This window comes from Erpetoichthys calabaricus, chromosome 15, assembly GCF_900747795.2.
Source record: "Erpetoichthys calabaricus chromosome 15, fErpCal1.3, whole genome shotgun sequence".
Lineage (NCBI taxonomy): Eukaryota > Metazoa > Chordata > Cladistia > Polypteriformes > Polypteridae > Erpetoichthys > Erpetoichthys calabaricus.
The window spans coordinates 25,414,006-25,424,899 of NC_041408.2; positions in this window are offsets into that span (position 1 = coordinate 25,414,006).

The following is a 10,894-nucleotide window of genomic DNA, read 5'->3' on the forward strand; positions in this document are numbered from 1 at the left end:
CTTTACTAATTTGAGTTGTAATTGTTGCTAGAGATGCTAGTGATACTTACTATCAAGTAGATTTGTCTTTTTCCAATAGATAGATAGATAGATAGATAGATACTTTACAGGGACTTTAAGATAATACATCTTTCAAACCTTTACAAAAGCAGTGGACACAACATTTTACACAATTACTAATATAATTTCTGACTGTCTGCATCATGCAGGAATTTGAAGAAACATTAAATCAGCTTTTATTGAATATCACGTATTTAATCACTTAATGATGCTGACACTTTGCACTAATACATTTGAGATAGGGTGGCATGGTGGTGCAGTGGGTAGCGCTGCTGCCTCGCAGTTGGAAGACCTGGGGACCCGGGTTCGCTTCCCGGGTCCTCCCTGCATGGAGTTTGCATGTTCTCCCCGTGTCTGCGTAGGTTTCCTCCGGGCGCTCCGGTTTCCTCCCACAGTCCAAAGACATGCTGGTTAGGTGGATTGGCGATTCTAAATTGGCCCTAGTGTGTGCTTGATGTGTGGGTGTGTTTGTGTGTGTCCTGCGGTGGGTTGGCACCCTGCCCGGGATTGGTTCCTGCCTTGTGCCCTGTGTTGGCTGGGATTGGCTCCAGCAGACCCCCGTTACCCTGTGTTCAGATTCAGCGGGTTGGAAAATGGATGGATGGACATTTGAGATAAAAATGCTCTGCTGCTGCTATTTGTTTGTACTTTGCATCTGACGGTCTCTGATGGACTCCACTTGCCCTGACAACTCTTCCATCGTTACAATATTCTGGTAAAACCATGTTTAACCATGTTTGTCTCTGACTGCACCAAGATTAGCAGGTAAGAAGACAAACTATGAATGCAGAAAATGAATCTTTAGCGACATGCAGCACTTCATGATTTTGCATGCATGAAGCATGTTGTCAACCAGTTGGAAGCAGTCTGGTGCTGTGTGGTTACTAAAAAATTCTAAACAACATCCCTGAATGCCTTCAACCTGCTTTTCATTGATGATGTGTCTGACTTGAGGACCAATAAAAATGCCTTCCTTAATACTGGCATGAGTTGTTTGTGGAAACATCTGTTTCAAACATTGAAATTTTTCACATTCATTGTTTATCAAGAACAAGTTTTCATCAGTCCAAGTTTTATATTAAGAGAAGGCAAAAAAAAAAACCCTTGGTTGGGATGACAAGTTCTATAGTTTATGCATCACAATTTTTTACTCTAGAACCAATTATTAACAGAGCAGTCAGTTCTTTTTAATGTAATGCATGGCAGTTCGATTCACAAAAGAAACAACAGGACTTGGTATATCCAGGCTGCATCCCTACAAGCAGTGCCATTACTTTTAGTTCACTACAAATGGTCCAGAATTAATTATTGCACTGCATATGTATACTTAAAATATGAGATGAAATGACAAAAATAAGAAATAGCAATAAAATGGTACTGTACATGAGAGGAAAATTTAAAGGTAATTTTTGTTATCAGCAGGCCAAAACCCATAAAATCTATGCAAAAGTATTCAAGAAAGCAAAACCTTCATTGTCCAGAGTTACTGTAAAGTTTAAATTTAATTTTATCCATGAGTTACAATCAAAATATTAATCAACAGGCCTATTACAGATTATCCCTAATACTTTCTGTGGTTGTGGCGAAGCTGCTCTGTTTCAGTTCAACAAATATTGCAATTCCCACAGTTGGCAACCCTTGTCTTAACCTTAATAATTAATCAATGTAATAATAATTACTTAAAGAAATAAAGTTCCACAAGACTAAATAAATAAGAAAACTGACTGAACTTAATTACCAAAAAACTCTTAAGATAAATGAGTAGAAAAAAAACTCTAAACGCTAAAGAAATAAGCAAAAGAATAATACATAATAAAAACTTTCCTAGACAAAATCTAATTCGTGATAATTCTACAAATAGAGAAAAGCATATAATCAAGCCAATAAATCAGAAAAATTAAATGTAACATGACTAACAAAAATCTAGTTTGAAATAATTATATGTTAGAAACACCGAATCTCTCAGTGAGGATTAAGAGCTCCTTTTTATCAGAACCTCAGTTGGCTGCCATAATTAGCAATACACCTAAGGAATTAAAAGCAATGCCCCCACCCTCTTTGACTGAAATCTAATTAGACACCAATTGGCAAGAAAACGAAACTTAAGGCAGGGGTGAAAATGGCTGAGCCCACACTTATACATGACAGAACATTTGTGTTAAGGAAGGAAATAAAAAGAAAAAAAAATCAACCTAGGATACAACTCCATCATACACAATTAACTATGCATATTCACAATAGGCCAATTTAGAGTCAGTAAGATTGCATTTGGATCGCATATCTGTAGTACTAGGGTGTTGTACCGTGTTAGCCATTATGAATGTAGAGAAAATCCAAGCAAAATGACACCTTTTATTGGCTAACTAAAAAGATTACAATATGCAAGCTTTCGAGGCAACTCAGGCCCCTTCTTCAGGCAAGATGCCTGAAGAAGGGGCCTGAGTTGCCTCAAAAGCTTGCATATTGTAATCTTTTTAGTTAGCCAATAAAAGGTGTCATTTTGCTTGGCTTTTCTCTACATTTGGATCGCAGAAAGTATCAGGAGTCTCTGGAGTAAAGAGTCACATGTAAGCTCCACATTGTTGTAAATCCTTTTATTTATTAATTTAAACTACTTGTTTTGGACATTAGTGCAATAGTATTTCATTTTCATTTCTGCCACTGCCATTTTGTGGTTCCATTCACATAATGTACTGTATGGTTGCCGGGAGCGTGGTCACAAAGGTAGGGTCTGATAATGTTATCAATACAATGATATTTAAGCCAGCAGCACACAACAATCGTAATTCAAGTTTTTGAATCTCTAACCATTCTTTCTAAGTGTTTTACTGACCTTGTTACTGTGTTTTTCTGAAATCAATTTTTGGTTAAAAGTTTGGCTTTGACAAAAGATAGGACTGATCTTCAGATTCTGACAATCACATATATTTACTCTCATTCCATCATATGACCTGTGCTAATTTTACCATTGTGGACTGCCTTATTCTACTCTTGGCAGTTCACACAGTAGTGAGCTAAATTAGTACTCAAGCACTGACTATGCGCATGTGTGTATATCAGGAATTGTCTCATATTGTCTGTGCCCTAGCTGCTGAAGTCACTTATCAAGATTTGTGTCAAATTTGTGTCTTGACATTTGCGTGAACAGCAAGCAATAGCCGACTTTGTTAGCCAAGCCAAAGATAACTCTTTTCTCTCAACTGACTACTCAGGCTAATGCAATACAATCATTACCACAATTGAGATTCAATGGCTCTCCTACCCCACCCTACTACAAGCCAGATTTACCACATTCTGAAAGTGCTCAGTCCTATAGTGCAGGTGTTCTGCTGTTGTGGAGCCTTTTCATCACATTTGACAGCGCATGTTGTAACTTACTACACCTTCGATTACTACTTTTAAGAGTACTAATTTTGTGAAAGCATGCTGGTATCAGATGTAAGGTTTCTATCTTAAACAATCAAGTCCTGCAAAAGTACATCCTTTTAGTGTCATTTAACAAATTATAAGACATGCTGTCCTTCTGCAGTGAGGTCCAAGAATGCATATTTTGTGTCCCATTCATAAAAAGTATTGTTGTCCCCCAACAAGAAATCACCATGCATATATACAGTTAGGTCCATAAATATTTGGACAGAGACAACTTTTTTCTAATTTTGGTTCTGTACATTACCACAATGAATTTTAAATGAAACAACTCAGATGCAGTTGAAGTGCAGACTTTCATCTTTAATTCAGTGGGGTGAACAAAACAATTGCATAAAAATGTGAGGCAACTAAAGCATTTTTTTAACACAATCCCTTCATTTCAGGGGCTCAAAAGTAATTGGACAAATTAAATAACTGGAAATAAAATGTTCATTTCTAATACTTGGTTGAAAACCCTTTGCTGGCAATGACAGTCTGAAGTCTGGAACTCATGGACCCCACCAGATGCTGGGTTTCCTCCTTTTTAATGCTCTACCAGGCCTTTACTGCAGCGGCTTTCCGTTGCTGTTTGTTTGTGGGCCTTTCTGTCTGAAGTTTAGTCTTCAACAAGTGAAATGCATGCTCAATTGGGTTAAGATCAGGTGACTGACTTGGCCATTCAAGAATTTTCCACTTCTTTGCTTTAATAAACTCCTGGGTTGCTTTGGCTGTATGTTTTGGGTCATTGTCCATCTGTATCATGAAACGCCACCCAATCAATTTGACTGCATTTAGCTGGATTTAAGCAGACAGTATGTCTCTGAACACCTCAGAATTCATTCAGCTGCTTCTGTCCTGTGTCACATCATCAATAAACACTAGTGTCCCAGTGCCACTGGCAGCCATGCACGCCCAAGCCATCACACTGCCTCCACCGTGTTTTACAGATGATGTGGCCTGCTTTGGATAATGAGCTGTTCCACGCCTTCTCCATAATTTTTTCTTGCCATCATTCTGGTACAGGTTGATCTTGGTTTCATCTGTCCAAAGAATGTTTTTCCAGAACTGTGCTGGCTTTTTTAGACGTTCTTTAGCAAAGTCCAATCTAGCCTTTCTATTCTTGAGGCTTATGAGTGGCTTGTACCTTGCAGTGCACCCTCTGAATTTACTTTCATGCAGTATTCTCTTTATGGTAGACTTGGATATCGATACGCCTACCCCTGGAGAGTGTTGTTCACTTGGTTGGCTGTTGTGAAGGGGTTTCTCTTCACCATGGAAATGATTCTGCGATCATCCACCACTGTTGTCTTCCGTGGAATGTTCACCAGTGCTTGCTTTCTTTCTCAGGATGTACCAAACTGTAGATTTTGCCACTCGTGATATTGTAGCAATTTCTCGGATGGGTTTTTTCTGTTTTCGCAGCTTAAGGAAGGCTTCTTTCACCTGCATGGAGCGCTCCTTTGATCGCATGTTGTCTGTTCACAGCAAAATCTTCCACATGCAAGCACCACACCTCAAATCAACTCCAGGCCATTTATCTGCTTAATTGATAATGACATAACAACGGACTTGCCCACACCCGCCCATGAAATAGTCTTTGAGTCAACTGTCCAATTACTTTTGAGCCCCTAAAATGAAGGGATTGTGTTAAAAAATGCTTTAGTTGCCTCACATTTTTATGCAATCGTTTTGTTCACCCCACTGAATTAAAGCTGAAAGTCTGCACTTCAACTGCATCTGAGTTGTTTCATTTAAAATTCATTGTAGTAATGTACAGAACCAAAATTAGAAAAAAGTTGTCTCTGTCCAAATATTTATGGACCTAGCTGTATATATGTATAAATATAAACATGGGCAAACTACAGTTAGTGGTAAGCAAGTCTTACGCAGACACCAGGCACTGCCTTGGCTTGGATTTAACATTACTTACGGCTCATCAAATTGTGGCCTGGCCACGCAGGCAGCGAAACAGTATGCGTGCATGTAAAACGGAGTCATTTTCACTGGGACCACACGGAGAAAGCGTTACTCTGAAGGGTGTGTAATTGTACCCTACAGCACTGAAAATAGCTACTGGAGACAAAACGGGCTCCTAAAGCGAGACATGAGCACAGGACAACTAGCAATTTCCTTGTAACAATGAGCACTCTGTTAGCTCACCAACCACTGCACTATCGCACGTTCACTTCTCTCCTCTCCATCTCTTACTGCAGTTGTAATTTTCACTAAAAAGCTTGCAGCATGTGTTAAAATGTTCAAATTAAGGGGCTACACAGGTCAACAAAAAGTAAAGCAAAACTGGTATGTTTCATTCAGAGGAAGAGAGGCACGTAACTAAGTAAGGAATAGTTACAATAATAAGGTTGCAAACACTTAGGCTTAATTCTGAAGAGGAGACGCATGTGTAAGAAATATACTTTAGGGTAGAAGGTGTTACCCATAACTGTAAACGAGTCAGCTACATGAAAGAGAAACAAGATAAAAAAAAATGTGTGGGAGCTATCATAACTGCACAGTGGTAATTAACAGCATCTTCCATGGTGCCATTTTGAACTTTGACAAGATGCTGCTGCTCCTCCGCATGGCTTCTCATTTTAAATTGCAATTAGATCAATATCAAGAAAATGATCCTTAAAGCAAAGCAGAATATAATTAGCACTTCAGATAGAAAGTCAAGTGTAGTTCCTGGAAGTTATAATTGCCCTGAATACTAATTCAGGTAAGACTGACATGGTCTCAGAGTTAAATATGTGGCTCAGATATCAGCATGGGATAAAGGCACACCAGTTTACAAGACACTGGGGAGGCTTTTGGATGTGTTAATTTGAAATAAGGAACCCTGACATTTTGGAACGGTACAAGCACAGGTTAGCTTCTGGGTAGATGAAAATGACAATAAACCATTCCTTACAGTTCATAAAATGCTCAGTAATATTAAACAAAACAAATAGAAAGATAAACTGGATTATAAATGCTTACAACAATAAACAACTAGAAACAACAAGGATAGTCCCAATAAGTCTAAATATTGCTTATTTTAAGGCTTGCATTACTTAAACTAAATGAATATAACCATTGTGCTAAACAGTCGTATATAGATTTGGCATTATTACAGTCACAGAACTGAATATGAATGTATTATACTGTAAATGGAAACACTTTATTAAGAAAAGATCAAAAAAAGAGTACTGGAGTCAGTTCTGTAACATGGAGCTTGAATAAAAAAAAGACATCCACGATTGGGAGAAAGGTAGTATCTTAGCAAATATCTGGCCTAAACCATAAAGCTAAAGAGTTGAGACAGGACATACAGAAACAACAGTAAGCAACTTTATGATAACATAAAAGTTTGGTAATTGGATATTTTAATTCTCAAAACATACAATGAGAAAAATTAAATAAATTGTGCATGTTTAAGAACAGGAATTCATGTAAGTATTTAATCATTGATTTCATACATATTAACAAGAAAATAGGTAGCCTTTCTTGAATTGACAAAGTAGTAATCACCAGAAGTCATAATACTGACTTACTAAATCAATTTATTTACAAAAAGGCAAACTATGAATGAAATAAAGAAATAAACAGTGATAAAGTTCTAGATAGATAGATATGTACGGGAAAGCAGACTAGCAATGGGGTAGATTTAAAACCAAACTTCAGTAATTTCAAGACATCTCCGTAAAATATCAAACAGTAGGACAACTAATCCTCACACACAATTAGAATGAAACTAAATGTAAAATATCTAAAGTAATACTAATATTAATGGTAATTCTCATAAACACAACAGAAACCATTTTAAGTGAAAACAACAACGCTAGAAGGAAGCTAGAGACAAAACAGGGTAAATAACGCACCCAAGCCCTGAAAGGTTCTTTCAGTAATCTAAAAGCAAGAAAACAGTCAACAATATGTGACACTAATTAAAATCTAAAAATAATCCATCCATTTTAGAATCCAGTTTTCATCCAGTGTCAGGGGAATTCAAAGCCAAACCTCTTATTATCGGATACAAGAATGGAGTCAGTGCTGCATGGGATGTGAGTTCATCAGAGCTTAGAATTGCCAGCTAAGATATTTGATAAGTTCCTGCTGTTCCTAAGAAAAACTAAAGATACTACAAAAATGCGACAACACACACATCACATCATACTGGAAACTGATCCCACTGGTGATGTAAAAGTGTAGCACTAACCGCTGAGCCACCATGCCAACCATATTAAAAACTAGCAAAATACCCGCGCTTCACAGCGGAGAAGTAGTGTGTTAAAGAGGTTATGTAAACATATATATACATATACATATATATACATACATATACACATCCACATATATATATATATATATATATATATATATATATATATATATATATATATATACATACATATGTACATATATATACATATAAATATATACATATTTACAGTGCATCCGGAAAGTATTCACAGCGCATCACTTTTCCACATTTTGTTATGTTACAGCCTTATTCCAAAATGGATTAAATTAATTTTTTTCCTCAGAATTCTACACTCAACACTCCATAATGACAACGTGAAAAAAGTTTACTTGAGGTTTTTGCAAATTTATTAAAAATAAAAAAACTGAGAAATCCCATGTACATAAGTATTCACAGCCTTTGCCATGAAGCTCAAAATTCAGCTCAGGTGCATCCTGTTTCCCCTGATCATCCTTGAGATGTTTCTGCAGCTTCATTGGAGTCCACCTGTGGTAAATTCAGTTGACTGGACATGATTTGGAAAGGCACACACCTGTCTATTTAAGGTCCCACAGTTGACAGTTCATGTCAGAGCACAAGCCAAGCATGAAGTCAAAGGAATTGTCTGTAGACCTCCGAGACAGGATTGTCTTGAGGCACAAATCTGGGGAAGGTTACAGAAAAATTTCTGCTGCTTTAAAGGTCTCAATGAGCACAGTGGCCTCCATCATCCATAAGTGGAAGAAGTTCAAAACCACAGGACTCTTCCTAGAGCTGGCCGGCCATCTAAACTGAGCGATCGGGGGAGAAGGGCCTTAGTCAGGGAGGTGACCAAGAACCCGATGGTCATTCTGTCAGAGCTCCAGTGGTCCTCTGTGGAGAGAGGAGAACCTTCCAGAAGGACAACCATCTCTGCAGCAATCCACCAATCAGGCCTGTATGGTAGAGTGGCCAGACGGAAGTCACTCCTTAGAAAAAGGCACATGGCAGCCAGCCTGGAGTTTGCCAAAAGGCACCTGAAGGACTCTCACACCATGAGAAAGAAAATTCTCTGGTCTGATGAGACAAAGATTGAACTCTTTGGTGCGAGTGCCAGGCGTCACTTTTGGAGGAAACCAGGCACCGCTCATCACCAGGCCAATACCATCCCTACAGTGAAGCATGGTGGTGGCAGCATCATGCTGTGGGGATGTTTTTCAGCGGCAGGGACTGGGAGACTAGTCAGGATAAAGGGAAAGATGACTGCAGCAATGTACAGAGACATCCTGGATGAAAACCTGCTCCAGAGCGCTCTTGACCTCAGACTGGGGTGACGGTTCATCTTTCAGCAGGACAATGACCCTAAGCACGCAGCCAAGATATCAAAGGAGTGGCTTCAGGACAACTCTGTGAATGTCCTTGAGTGGCCCAGCCAGAGCCCAGACTTGAATCCAGTTGAACATCTCTGGAGAGGTCTTAAAATGGCTGTGTACCGACGCTTCCCATCCAACCTGATGGAGCTTGAGAGGTGTTGCAAAGAGGAATGGGCGAAACTGGCCAAGGATATGTGTGCCAAGCTTGTGGCATCATATTCAAAAAGACTTGAGGCTGTAATTGCTGCCAAAGGTGCATCGACAAAGTATTGAGCAAAGGCTGTGAATACTTATGTACATGTGATTTCTCAGTTTTTTTTTATTTTTAATAAATTTGCAAAAACCTCAAGTAAACTTTTTTCACGTTGTCATTATGGGGTGTTGTGTGTAGAATTCTGAGGAAAAAAATTAATTTAATCCATTTTGGAATAAGGCTGTAACATAACAAAATGTGGAAAAAGTGATGCGCTGTGAATACTTCCTGGATGCACTGTACATATATATACACATATATATATAAATATAGACATACATATATACATACATACATTCACATATATATATATATATATATACATATATATATATATACATATATATATATATATATATACATATATATATATATTTACGGCATTCGTAGTCTGAATCACAATCTGATTGTATGGGTGGTTACCTACCAGGTAACGCTTATGGTTGGCCAGCAAGTCAGCTAACATCCGCCACGGTGCCTTCAGTTGTGAGAAGCAGATCATAGAATGGTTGAAAATAGTTTACTGTCAAATAATGCAAAGAGTACGCGACACGTGTTTCGCCCTAATTCTTGGCTCATCAGGCGTACACACTCAGTGCATATAGCCAAATTCCCGTGCTTCGCAGCGGTGAAGTATTGCTTTTAAATTTTAATTAAGAAGAAAAGAAAACCTTTTTAAATTGAGGGAAAATATACCAATAACAATTTGTTAAGAATCTGTTTTTTTGTGAAGCTGCCTTTACACAGCCTGTCCGCTGTTTTATAAACGAACACCATATAAGGCCGTCCTTTCTCCTTGCTTAGCGGTTCTGTATTGTTTTATTGTTCGTTTATTACAATTGTTATAGTTATTGTGTAGGTATTTGAGACTCACTTTTCTGTTCAGGTACCCATTTCCTTTATGTAATCTGCGGATTCTCCGCTATTTTTTGTTCGTTTATTACGATTATAGTTATTTATTGATTCCCTTCTTTAGCTGACTGCCTGCTCATATAAGGCGCTCTACTGTTTTTTTGTGAAGCAGTCTTTATACAGCTTCTCCGCTGTTTTATAAACGAACGCCATATAAGGCCATCCTTTTTCCTTGCTTCGCCAAGGAAGCAGCCTTTTTATTTAATCCACGGGTTCTCCGCTGTTTTATTGTTCGTTTATTACGATTGTTATAGTTCTCTTTGTATACCACGTTGTCAGTTCAGCACTCTGGTTGTAATATGACCAAGTCGTGCAAGCTTACTGTTGAGAATGCAACATATAGTTGTACAGAGAAAAGCAATCTTGCCAAACTTAATTTAAACTTACGGTTTACACCGTGCTTTGTTTCCGCCTTAGCTGCACTTATGAATATGCTTGTATGCGTCACTCGCTCGCTTATTGTTTCGCTGCCTTCTCAATTGTGTAATGAATGTTTTCTTCAGCGCTCTTTGGGGCTCTTCCTTGTTTTATACGTACTGCGTTCACAGTCAGTTCACGTGATTACGTGGGAGGCGTGATGACGCGATACGCAACTCCGCCTCCCATGGCCAGCAAGCTGCAGTCCATTACAGTATATGGACAAAAAAGAGGTTCCAGTTATGACCGTTACGCTTTGAATTTCGAAAT